Genomic DNA, 13837 nt, shown 5'->3' with positions numbered 1-13837 from the left:
AAGGGCAATCATCCCACCAACTTTCATCCAAATCCGTTCAGAACCTTTCCAGATATCTTGTTCACGAACACACGAACATATGAACACACACACACACACACACACGGATGGACACGATCGAATGCGTTACTCCCTGGCCGGAGTAATAAACCTGAAAATCGCAGAGCCAGAACCAGAATTATTTATTTGATCTGGGAAGCCCATGCGAGGTTTCTTCTTCTTCAGCCTCTCACAACCCTGGGTGATTATGTGATCTTAAAAAAAAAAAAAAGTTGGAATTTTGCCAAATCTGTTTTATTCGTTTGTTGGTATACCTCAGCCATTGACAAATCTGGAACTAAGTCTTTATAAGTTCATCAAATACTGACTCCACGAATGACATTCGCTGAGCTAAATGTTGATATCTCTTCTGAGGCAAAAAACAAACAAACAGTTTTAAAGCATTATACATATCAAACGATACATTTTATGAAACGGGGAAACCTAATACATGTAATATTATGAATCCAAGTCTCAACTGAGGAGATGACCAGTTTAATAAACAGCACAGCAAGCCACGTCACTCGGCCTCGTATCACTCATCCGGCCTCACAGCCCCCGCCATCCTTCGCCTAGGCCACGCCCTACGCTCACATATTCATATGACATCCCCCTTTCTCCAAAAAAAATAAAAAAATAATAATAATAGACAAGTTCATACAGAGCATCAAATGGCTGGAAACAAAAGGAGAGAGAAAAATAAAACAAAAAGCAAATCACAGTATTACAGGGTGAATTGCAATGCAGTTCAGGATGGCTATCCACTCACATATTTACCTTAGCTAGACCACTAGGAATCAAATATCCAGCCTGACAGGCCGTCTGACCATGCGACCAGATCGAGTTTGGGATGTTGGTGGTGTGGTAGGTGCTTGGGTATGTGGAGATGATGGTGGCTCTTCGTCAGCACCCAGGTGTCCCTTGGCAATGGCACGGTCAACATCGGTATCGTCGAGGGAATTCTGGAACATCTCGGACTCCGGCCGCCTTGGCTGGGTCTGTTGAGCGTGTCGGATGTGGCTGCGATTCCACCTCAGGATGTTTCCTGTTTCCGTGACGACTTCGTACGACCTTGGCTCAGAGCGGGTGGTGGACACTATTGCTGGTTCCCAAGTGTGAGACCGCCCAGCCTCCTCGAGAACCCGAACTCGTTGGCCCGGTTGAAGTGGCCCAAGATCGGGGCCAGCCCGGCAGTCAAAGTATTCTTTTTGGGATGCTTGCCGACATTCAAGTGCATCTAGGGTTGCGTCCCGATTCGGTGAAATCTTTGGCACCTTGGTAGGCAGGTTGTATTTCATTTTCCTCTGATTCAGTAGCTCAGCAGGTGATGCGAGGTGGCTGTCGATGGGCGTGGTCCTCAAAATGAGGAGGGCCACGTGTGGGTCAGCACCAGAGAGCTTTGTTTTGTGTAGTGTGTTCTTTATGGTTTGCACTTGGTGTACTATGAAGCCGTTTGATTGCGGGTAGTGTGGGTTTGAAGTACGTAGGTTGAAGCTCCAGTCCTCAGCAAAATTTTTTTAAACGTGGCTGCTAAAATGGCCTCCTTTGTCGCTCATGAGAGTCTCTGGAATGCTCTGCTCTGAAAATACCAGCCGCAGAATACCAATTACGTCGTTACTCGTTGCCCCTGTTGGAAGTTTTCGAACAATGGGAAACCTGGAGTACACATCTGCGAGCAGGAGGTAGTCATGTCCATCCAGGTGGAATAAGTCTGCAGCCAGTGTTTGCCATGGCCTGGTCGGGATCTCGTGTGGGATCATTGGTTCCTGGTACTGCCGACGCTGATGGGTCTGGCAGATGTGGCAGGAGCCAATCCAGTTTTCAATGTCCTTGTTCACCTTGGGCCAGAACACGCAATTGCGTGCCCTGAGCTGGGTTTTGAGGATACCGAGGTGGCCCTCATGTAGCTTCCTGCGGGTTTCATGTTGTAAACTGGCAGGGATAAGGAGCCGGCCCCCCTTCCACATGACACTGTCTTCAACACTCATCTCATCGCGATAATTCCAGTATGGCCTCAGTTCCCTGGGCAGATCATGGCGCCTTTCCGGCCATCCAGTCATGATGACTCTCCTGAGCGTGATTAGGAGGGCATCTGCATCTGTGGCTTTCTGCACTTGTTGCGTCCTCTGGTGACTGAATTGGAGGTGCTCCACTCAAGCTGGATAGTTGGTGCTTGCATTGGTGCCAGCAAGCGAGACAGTCCATCGGCTAGGAGCATGTCTTTGCCAGCTTTGTACTTTATGCGTGTGTCATACCCCTGAAGCCGCAGTAGCATCCGTTGCAGTCGGGGTGGGGTAGCAGTGAGGTTTTTCAAGCTGATCATTTCCAGGGGCTTGTGGTCACTCTCGACAACGAAGGGCCGACCGTATAGGTAAGTGTGGAAGCGTTCGCACCCGAACACAACGACTAGCATCTCACGCTCAATGTTGGCATACCGTTGCTCCACCTCGGAAAGGCTCTTTGACGCAAAGGCGATGGGCTTGTTATCTTGCATGAGGCAAGCCCCAAGGCATTTTGTGGAGGCATCGACCTGTAGTATTGTGGATTTGTGTGGGTCAAAGTAGGTTAGGCAGGTCTCCTGGCAGATGGCGTCCTTGACCTTTTGGAAAGCCTGGCTGTGGCTGGTTGTCCATTCTAGTTGCTCTGATTTCATCAGTTCCTGAAGGGGGGCTGTTAGGTCAGACAGCTTTGGTATAAATGGGCCCATGCACGTAATGATACCAGGTGCCTTGCGAAGTTCACAGAGGTTTTTCGGGTCTGGTGTTACGCGGTCCTCTCGGTGACTACCTGGTCTCGGTGACCCCCGGACCGTGAGAGGAACTTCGCCAGAAAGATGTATTATATATGCGCTTTCGTAACGCAATCCATATGAATTCCACCCAAGAGAAAACTGATTTTCAATGATATATTTCAATGGTAATGATACCATACAATTTCACTGATACAATCAAGGATATATTCCCCGAGCAATCAACCATCAACAATTCACAATCAACAATCAATCCCCTAGATGATTAAGATGGCCATCTTACATACGTGTGTCCCCTTTTGTACTCACGACCCCCTTTGGTCTCTGTCCCTCACAATGTCTCTGGGCCCCTCCTGACCAAGATGATGGTCGGCTTCGCCGCACACGGGCGGTTGAACGAACCCCGGGCGGACGTGTTTCCACCGGGCATGTATCGTACCGGGAACCACGGCTGCAGCACCCCTCCTGGCCAAGCGAAGCGGGTACGGTAAAGCAGGCAAAGCAACGCACCGCTTGCAACGCGTTTTAGGCCCCAACGTGCGACCTGTACGCGTCTTTGTAGACGGTGCGGCGAGCGGTGCCAGACGCTGGGTCGGTGCACGGCCCCCACGGCAACTTGACGTGTCAACCGGGTAGGTACACGTCCCGGTAACTCCTCTCGCCAGACGGGCTTGGGAACGCAGCTTTTCCACGCGGCTCAATATCGATCCCACCTCGTCGGAGCGGGGCGAGGAAGAAGAATCCTCGTTGCTTCCCTGGACCTCGTGTCTTTCTTCTTCCGTTTCCGGTCTCTTTTTTCCCAGAAGGGCTCCTGACCCTCCAATCACAACAACCCTTAATCGACTACCCAGTGATAAGCAAAGACCTGAATTGTAATTCACATACCTTCACATAAATATGTAACACTGGTAAGCTCTGGATTGCGTCCAATTTTCCTGGGTCTGGGTGGGCACCTTGTTGGTCAAAGATGAGACCAAAAAATGAATCTGTAGCTTTTTGATGTTGCACTTGTTGCTGTTGAACTGCAGGCCGAATCTGGCAGCTGTTTTCAAGAGGTGGTGAAGGTTTCGGTCATGGTCTTGCTCCGTTTTGCCGTAAACGGCAACATCATCAGTAATGCCGATGACACCTGGGCATTGCTCAAGAAATTGGTCCATCTTGGCTTGGAACACGTCCTGGGACATCACCAGTCCAAACGGCATTCGCTGGAAGCAGTAACGGCCATATGGTGAGTTGAAGGTCATGAGCAACTGGGAGGGAGGATCGAGCTTGATTGACCAGTACCCATTTTTGGCATCCAGCTTGGAGAAAACGATTGAGCCTGCAAACTTGTGCGTCAGCTCTTCAAGCGTGGGAGTACGGTGGTGGCACCTCTTGATGGCACGGTTCAAGTCCTTCGGGTCCAGGCAGAGCCTAAGTTTGCCGTTTGCTTTCCGCACGTAGGTGAGGCTACTGACCCAGTCTGTAGGCTCGTCGACCTTCCGTATGATGCCCTGTCTCAGCATTATGTCCAGTTCTGACCTTACTTCGTCTAACATCTGGATGGGGCATCGACGTGGTGCGTGTATTACAGGGGGGCACATTGGGGTCTACCACGATGCGATACTGGCCTGGGAAGTTTCCAATGTTGTCAAATTGGTCTGGATACGTGCTCAGCAGGTCATCCAACGTGTTAACTGGCTTGTCACCCATGCAGTTCTTCTTCACCGAGCAGTGCAGGGTGAGGAGTTCAAGGTCCCTACAGGTGGGCAGGCCGAGGATTGCGGGGCCAGTGGCCTTGACTACGAAGAACTCTGCATCGACCCACTGGGTATTCCTTTTCTTTCAGGGGACGACAAGGGTGCCAAATTGCCGAATTTGCGAGCCATTGTAGGCCGTTAGTATTGTCTGGGGTTTCTCCGGAATACGACCAGGTAGCGGCAGCCCAGAGGAGTCGACATTTTTGGGATACAATTTTCTGTATATCCGAAGGGGCAAGGTATTTCCCTCTGCCCCAGTATCGACCTTGACTCTCAGGGAGTGAACACCAGCTCGGTCAGGTAGTGAAATGGCCAGGTCCGTGAAAATCTCTCACCGGGAATCCATGGTCTGGCTGTGGATTTTGATGGTGGTGTACCTCAACGTGTCGCAGTCCCCGTCGGGGTCTTCATCTCTCCCCAGGGTGTGGATGGGCTTTCGGGCGAAGGATTTGTGCCCTCTGGTGTCTGGGCGGGTTGTCTGCCGGCCTTGTTCTTGCCTCGCTCTTGAGAGACAGACGGCCTTCTAGTGGTTTTGCTTTCCGCATGCCTCACATGTTGAGCCCCATGCTGGGCATCGGTGTCGGGGTTTGGGTGGATGCTGTCTTCCACAGAAACGGCACTCTTTTGGGTGGTACCCAATGGTGTGGACAAAATTGGTTGCCTGTTGGGTCTGGGTAAACTGCTGCATGTGAGTGACAGAGGCCTCATGTGCCCGACTTATTTCCAGGGCTTGGTCCAGCGTGAGAGAGTCATCCTTCGCGAGGAGCTCTTTCTGTAGCTCCTGATACCACGTCCCCGCAATGAGCTGTTCTATTATGCACTCGTCCGCCTCGGGGGTCTTGAACTTGCATTTGTTCTCTTGCTGGCGACATCTGGAGATGAAATTGTCCACAGTTTCATCTTCGTCCTGCTTAAATCGCTGTAAACAGAAACGAGCCACACGGTAATTTGCCTGGGGTTTCAGCTCAGCTTCAAAACACCTGCCAAACAATCGCTGGCGTCACAGTGTTAGGCCTTGTGCCGTCGGCGTTCTCAAGGCCCCATGAACTGTAGCGTCGCAAGCCTTCCTCACCTGATAGCAGGAGAATGTGGTCGACTTGTTTGTCACCTGCTACATCCTTCACAGAAAAGTACAGCTGGGTACGCTTTCTGAATAGCTAGAAGGCTTCACCGAGGTTTGCGCTGGTCCAATCCACGCGAGGCATCATGGGTGCGTCCGTCATTGTGAGCTTGGCTACGAGTCCCGAGATGGGGTTCCAATCGGGTTCGTATGTTCGCCTTTCGCTGCCACCATGTAATATGATGAATCCAAGTCTCAACTGAGGAGATGACCAGTTTAATGAACAGCACAGCAAACCACGTCCCTCGGCCTCGTATCTCTCATCCGGCTTCCCAGCCCCCGCCCTCCTTCGCCTAGGCCACGCCCTCCGCTCACATATTCATATGACAATACACACTTTGGTGGTTTTAAAATGACAGAATATGTCTTTATTAGAAAAAAAAAAGAACATTGAAGACGACGCTGCTAAACAAATACACCGCTCTAACGCATAACCACGAGTTTAAACTACATTTAAAACAAATATGAAAACTATTTTCATATCACAATGTTAAATATAGAATATATAGAAGATAATGTTAAAAAAAAATAGCCCGATCTTCCAATGGTAAAAAAATCCTTCAAAAAATTCCTGGATCGGGAATAATACCCTGAGCTTCACCAAAAACTAATCAATTCTTCCTTATCCCAAGGGCAATCATCCCACCAACTTTCATCCAAATCCGTTCAGAACTTTTCCAGATATCTTGTTCACGAACACACACACACACACACACACACACACACGCACACACACACACACACACACGCACACACACACACGCACACACACACACACGCACACACACACACACGAGTGAATGTATTACTCCCTGGCGGGAGTAAAAAAAACATTTTCTCGGCGACCTTTGGTCCAATTGACACGAATTTTTTTTTACCATGGAAGCGCCTCCTGTAGAATGTTTTTATTCATATTTATGACGTCACCTGTCACGTCGTACGGACGGCATCTTGGAAAAACGTTATACCTCTATCTCCCAAACTGCTCAATGGAAAAAATTGAAAGATTGCTCATTGTCAAGTAATCACCATGGGGATTAAGATATGTTGATGGTGATGTCATCGCTTCCTTAATGATGACTATGCATGGATGACTTAATGATAAATCTTGTTTGGAAATACGCCACGATAAAGCTAATTTAACATTTATATACACCTCAACGTGCAACCCCATTGACGGCAATGGCGGGCAAACTCGCTCGGGGGGAGACAACCCCCTTGGGGACGAGGGCAAATGATTGCACTACAACCTTCATTGTGTAAACCTTCGACATCCTGTCAAGTTTGGTTGAGATTGGATAAGTATCGACAGAATGTATTGGCGTCAAAAATTAATCAGACAATATGATTATGATTAAGATTATGCTGCTGCTGCTGCTGCTGCTTTGCTTGATCACGTGATAAACGCGTGGTTTGAAGATCATGTGACCTGCCTTCCGGATGTGGGGACGCCGCCATGTTGGCTGCAATACACGAGGCATAGTTAACTCTGGGTTCCTGTGTTCGTGTGGTTTATTCGGCGAGAAACAACACGTGACATGATTGCGTGATAGGTTTGTCACATCAGGTAAGTTTGCTTTACTCTCCTGTTAAATTTGGTTGGTGTGGGATGTGGTGATAGTGCTTCGGGCCTTTTCGCAAGTCGATCAAAGCAGGTTTGATAAATATTTAATGGCGAACCTGTCGTCTTGTACACCTGGCTAGACATCTTCCCTGTGGGGAGTGAGGAATGGGTGAGACCTTGGTGAGCTTTCTTCAAAGTGGATGGGGGTGCAAAATATATATATTCGGTTTTTCTTTCACAAGAAAATAAACTTAAGGTGAAAAACATGTTAAAAACCTTGCTGATGTTATTAAAATAACCACGTGACGTGGTGAGATTTGAATGCGCCGTGGATCGCGCTCTCGTACGAGACTGCGTCATCGCGTTCGTCAGATGGAAGCTCCTCCCTTTGAGTTCACTTCGCGGGTTTACACGTTTCTCAAAGTTCAGCAGGAGAGGAAACGTGTCCGTACTCTACCCGGGTTAAGGAATTAATTATTAATGAAAATGTTGTATGATAATCGTTTGTTTCACTCTGGTAATGAAGGAGTGTGTAGCGTGGAGAGAGTGCAATCGGGAAGATTCGTGTGGTTCTGCAGGATGACGTCGGTTTCAGCACGCGGTCACGTGCTCCCTGGGCAACCACGCCCAGTTTCATGATTGTCTTTTGTAGTTTATGAAGAAGAAGAACCAAAAAGAACTGTGTAATGTTAAGATTAAGATAACACGTGGTATGAGGATCTAGTTATTCATTCATGATAACATTACAATGTGAACATGGAGAGAAAGGAATGAAATTGTATTCCACAAAAGATGATTCCCGTGGAATCTCGAACTTTCCACCGTCTCACAATACTGTATACTTATTCAGAACTCCATTACAATCTCAACCTTCACTTGTTGAACTATTACAAAGCGGATCAGCTGATGGGGTGAGGGCGAGTAACAAACGTACAGTTGGTAGTTGTGTTGGTCACACGTGTTGTGCAGTGTAACCATTGTACAGTTGGTAGTTGTGTTGGTCACGTGCTCCCTGGTCGGGTTACACATATTACCAGAAAGTGTTGTTCTGGTGCAGCACCGGCCAAGGGCGAACACGAACCGATGTGATTGGGGATGTTAGTTTTGGGTGTTATTGCTTTCACCACCATAAGGGGATGGAGGTTTTGGGCTCATTTCTGTGTTTGTCTGTGAGCCTGATATCTCAAAAAGTCATGAACGGATGAAGACGAAACAAGGTGGACGAGTTGGGTAAATGACGAGAACAATCGGATTAGATTTTGTTTCAGGTCCGAATCCAGATCCGTCCCATCAGTGGATACAAAGTGTAAACTGTTAACTGTTCAACATAGTGGAGGTTTGCGCCCTACCAAGTGCTGTTCTAGTTGTGGAATGTGTTTCATATTGTTGATGGGGTTTGTTGGGGTTTGTGGGGTGAATATGTTGGTGGTGAGATGAGTTCATGTGGTGATGTGGATGTCGGTTTGTTTTGGGGGGCGCGGCATGGAGTTCAGGGTGCCATGGGTGCATGTTGTGGTTGTTGTGGTTGTGGTGGTTGTGGTGGGGGTTTTATGGTGAGGCATGGGAGATGTTTTTTTGATGTTGAAACAATTAAAATGTCATTTCTTAATTCGACCGAAATTACATCTGTATTTCGTAACTGTTAAGTATGTGCATGGTGGGCGAATGAGTAAAAAGGTTTTCCAACACGTAGCAGAGGGATGAACCATGTACACGTGTGGAATCCGAATGGATGGGAAAGTGTAGTCACGTGAAAAAGTAAGTACACCCCATGTAAAGTTTTGACTTTTTCAACATATTTTAACACACAGCTATTTGATCTTAATTTCAACAATATTGATAGATAAAGGTGATATAATATAACAAATATCATGAAACGTTTACATTTTGTAGTCCATTGTATAATTTAAATAAACATAAATGCAAATTTCGCATGTGGAAAAAGTAAGTACACCCTTGGCTCTAATAGGTGGTATTGGCCCCTTTGGCAGAAACAACCTCAAGTAGGCGTTTCTTATAACTGTCTACCAGTCTCTGACATCGACTGGGAGAAATTTTTGCCCACTCCTCCATGCAGAATTCTTTCAGCTGTGCGATGTTTGAGGGGTTTCTTGCATGCACAGCTCGTTTCAAATCCCCCCACAACATCTCGATGGGATTTAGATCCGGCTTTGGCTTGGCCATTCCAGAACCCTCCATTTCTTTTCAGGCATTCCTTGGTGGATTTACATTTTACTGGCATGTTTAGGGTCATTGTCATGTTGCAAGGTCCACCTTCGGTTGAGCTGCAACTTTTCGACAGATGGCCTCACATTATTCTCAAGCACCCTCTGGTACAATGAAGAATTCATAGTGGATTCTATGATGGTGAGCTGCCCAGGCCCTGATGCAGCAAAGCTACCCCGGCCCTGATGCAGCGAAGCTGCCCCAAACCACAGTATTTCCACCACCATGCCTTACAATTCGTATCGGGTTCTTGTGGTCAAATGCTGTCTTTGGTTTTCGCCAAACATGTCTTCTTGTACTGTGGCCAAATAGCTCTACCTTTGACTCATCTGTCCAGAGCACATTGTTCCAGAAGTGCTGGCCTTTCCCTCGGTGTTCATTGGCAAACTTTCGTCTTGCCCTGATGTTCTTTCTGGACAGCAAAGGTTTCCTCCTGGCACACCTCCCATGTAGATCAAATTTGTGCAGCCTCTTTCTAATGGTGGACTCGTACACTTTGACATCAACAGTGGCAAGTGCTATCTGTAGGTCCCACGATGACATTCTGGGGTTCTTGGAGACTTCTTTCAGCATCTTGCGGTCTGCTCTCGGGCTGAACTTGCTGGGGCGGCCTGGCTTGAACAAGTTGGCAGTTGTTTGGAATCTTCTCCACTTGTAGATGATCTTCCGGATAGTCGAATGATTGATTTCAAATTGTTTGGAGATCTTTTTAAGTCCCTTCCCAGACTCGTAGGCATCTATAACCTTTCTGAAGGCCTCAGAGAGCTCTTTTGATCTTGGCATGGTGACGCCACACACTTCAACAACAAAGAGCAAACCAAACTAAATGTCTGAGGTTTAAATAAGACAGGTTCCTCCAAGATCCTCTCTAATGATGTTCTAATCATTTGCACCTGATTCTAATTTTACGTATTTGAAGTAGTGATAAATGTCGGGGTGTACTTACTTTTTCCACATGCGAAATTTGCATTTGTTTATTTATATTATACAATGGACTACAAAATGTAAATGTTTCATGATATTTGTTATATTATAAATATCACCTTTATCTATCAATATTGTTGAAATGAAGATCAAATAGCTGTTGGTTGAAATATGTTGAAAAAGTCAAAACTTTACATGGGGTGTACTTACTTTTTCACGTGACTTTACGTCATTGCGAGCCGACCCCAACGTTGTCCACAGATCTTGAATGGACCTCGGAGAAAGGAGGGGCTATAATGTGATTGGCGTTAAATGGAGTCATGTAGCGTAGTTATTTCATTTTTAAATATTCAGCATAAAGCGTTGTGGTGTTTCTGAATGAAGCCGAACATGTTTGGATATGTCTGCACTGGGTCAAAGGTCACTCTTCCATTTTGTAATGTCTAAATCTCTCTCATTTGTCCCACATTAATCTTTTCATCGTTCCCTTCGTTCATGGTTTACATGGTACGTGCAGCAAGTCACCGATCTGGCCTGACCTTACCTCCAGGTGCTGAATGAGTCTGAGCTGCTGTGATTACAGGTCTCCTGGGTCAAAACTAGGATCCAGGATTTCGACGACACCTTGTCGTTGCTCTCTTATCTATCTGTTTGTGGTGATTATGTTGAGGTCAAAGAGATTTGCTTACCTTGGCAGTGATATTCATGTCTCCATGTGTTGTGACCCAGAGGTTGATAGATGTCTGGGTTGAGCCTGGGGAGTCATGCATTCACTGGATCATAGGTTGTGCCGCTGTCAGTACTTATGCAGTGAGGACAAAGTCCGAGTCTTTAAGTCGTTCCTGCTTCCAGTTTTGCTCGACGGATGTGAGATTTGCACTCTGACCAGGAATCTGAGACAAAGACTTAACGCCTTCGGAGAATCATTGGTCTCTTCGGAGAATCATTGGCTATTGCTGGTCGGCTTTTATTTCAAACCAACATTTCATGAGAGAGAACACATGAAATTTGTCGCCTGTGTCGTCCGTGAGCGTCAGCTATGGCTGTATGAACATGTCACTTGTTTTCCTGAAGCTGATTCTGCTCACCAACTTCTCTCAGCGATGGAGCCTCGTGAGTGGAGGACGTCAACAAGCCAACCATTTGCCTCATAGTGGGGCAACTGAGCATAACAATTGTGCATTTTGTGAGGAAAGCACCAAATTTGGCACACGAGTGGACGATCATATTATGAAAAGATCTGGATATTGGGCCATCTCAGATTCAGAGATTTGATTTTTGCAAGATTTCGATTCGATTGGGATCGAAGAGAAACACCTTCTTCGTTTTCTGTACAGTGAAGTTGCCAGCCCTGAATTCTCTGGCTACATCTGAGTGCTTCATTGGGAGTGCAACTTCTGCCGCCCTGACCATCTTCGCCGCGGTACGAGTCGGGGACCGGAGCGAACTGCCTGGACGCCATTCCTGACCATCAACCTGACCATCTGCCATCCCCGTGTGAGTGTCTGAGTGTGAAACGGGCCCGTGCCCTGGGATAAGTTAAGACTGTATTAAGCTGCAGTGTGTGTTCTTCTTCTCCTTCCTGTTCAAATTGTAAATAAACCAATTGTTATTCCTTGTTTCTTCCTAATTCGACCGTATCATTGATTTCCTCCATTGGGTAAGCATGGCACGATCAAAACCGCTCGGATTGGGTATTAGTTCTTGTTAACGGCTCGGATCACGGTTCGCTATCGCTCGGCATTTCCACCTACAACCGTGATTCGAGCGGGGCTTATTTCTTTGCTTCCTGGGCGGCGTGGTACTTGGGTAATAGGAATTCGGCCTACCACCCTATTCAACGCCGTCCGGAAGGAACGTCATAGCCCGGGATCCTGTCGGCTAGTAAAAGACAAGGGGACTAATCCCCCCTTGGTAAGGGGAAAGGCCGACCAGGAGATCCGCAACAATATAAACCTATCTTGGGATACTGTTACGACGTAATACTTACGCCAGTAATGGCGTACTTGCTTGAAAAACGAAAGACAAATAAACATTCAAAGACCCACTACTAAAGCATTGCCCAGAGAACCAGCTTCGTGCAACGCGACCAACAACGCTCAATTTTGCGCACTGAAAACACCCTTAAAAAGGCGGAGTGGCGGGAAAAAAAAAGTGGGTGGAGTTTGCCCAAACAACTCCGTCCGCAACATTAAATTTCCCAGTAAATCAATGCTTTCCGTGTGCACATCACTTTAAGCTACCTTTATCATGCCGTTTTCTGAAGGGCCTTCCAATGACCAAAGCATAATGTGTGATAATAAAAGAAGGAGAGGTTTAAGTCCGGAAAGTTAAAGTTAATAAATATATGGCAATTCCAGTATGTAGGTAGTTGTATGGTAATAAGTTGACCAAACGGTTTTTTTCCATTTTCTCGTAAAATATCAAATTATAAATTTTACACTCTTCTATGATCCCCCTAAACATGGCCATTCTGAACATTTTGAGCACATCAGAAAATCTGTAGCTCCAACGGTTTCAAAGATACAGCTACTGTTGAAACCAAAGCATTCAGAATCATTGGAATCTCCCGCGATGAAGCTAACTCCGTGGGCCTCTCCCTCACTCACCGCAGGCAGGTTGGTGGTCTTTCCGTCTTCTACCGAATCCTCTCTGGCCTTGCCCCCCCCCCCCAGCTCTCTCTGGGCTCTGTCCCGCAAATATTCCTACAGGTCGCACAAGATCTGCCTGCAACCCTCTTTTGGTTAAACTGCCAAAATCAAGACTCTGCTCACCTTCACTCCATCATTCCTCTTTTCTCCCACCTCTGGAACAAACACCCCCACTCCCTTCAATCCCACTCCTCCCTCCAAGTCTTTAAAACAACTGTTCACCACCATCTCTTATCTTCCCCCATCCAAAACCTTGATCTTTTCTACCGCCGCTAATTTCACCCCAATTCCACTTTTTGAAATACCAACTTCTGTCCTGGAAGTCCTTGGTGTCCTTGTGCTTTATACTTCTCCCTCCCCCCCCCCCCCCTTCCCATGCCTCCTCCCCCCGGGCCCTCTCCCTTCCACACATCTCCCTGCTCTCGGATGTTGTGTTTGTGTGCTTCCCCTTCTCTCCCCATCTTGTCTTCCGCTCCCTCTTTTTATATATTTTGTTTGTCTGGTTGATTTGTTTGTGAAGTAAATGTTAGCTCTTTCACGAGTCTCGATTCAGTATACAAAAAAAAAAAAAAAAAAAAAACAATGTCGGAAGTAGCACTTCTGAAGAAAAAGGGCGTGGTCATTTTCGGGCTTTTCGTCCCGGATAGAGATTTTGGCACACATCCCAAGTTGTTCCTTGGGGTCATATTGGCCTATAACAGTTGAGTTATCCTCTCCTAAATTATGTGCATCCATGTCCAAGCCAGGTCCTCTACTAGTGGTGTTTCCATGTTGTTGACAGCCCGTTTAACAACGACATTGAACATGTCGCTTTTACGTTTCGTT

At 47.0% G+C, this 13837-nt stretch overlaps 1 protein-coding gene across 1 annotated transcript in view; it reads left to right on the top strand.

Moving 5' to 3' along the window:
- The first annotated feature begins 7085 nt into the window (after positions 1 to 7085).
- The window catches only part of LOC137415224 (E3 ubiquitin-protein ligase TRIM7-like), a 34453-nt gene continuing 27701 nt past the window's right edge, over positions 7086 to 13837 (top strand). The window contains exon 1 of the mRNA XM_078770173.1: positions 7086 to 7214. The gene's annotated coding sequence lies outside the window, so the exon portion shown is untranslated. The remainder of the gene's footprint in view (positions 7215 to 13837) is intronic.

This window comes from Myxine glutinosa, chromosome 1 (genome assembly GCF_964187855.1).
Source record: "Myxine glutinosa chromosome 1, kmMyxGlut1.1, whole genome shotgun sequence".
In the NCBI taxonomy this organism is placed as follows: domain Eukaryota; kingdom Metazoa; phylum Chordata; class Myxini; order Myxiniformes; family Myxinidae; genus Myxine; species Myxine glutinosa.
This window is presented reverse-complemented; position numbering and strand designations above follow the sequence as displayed.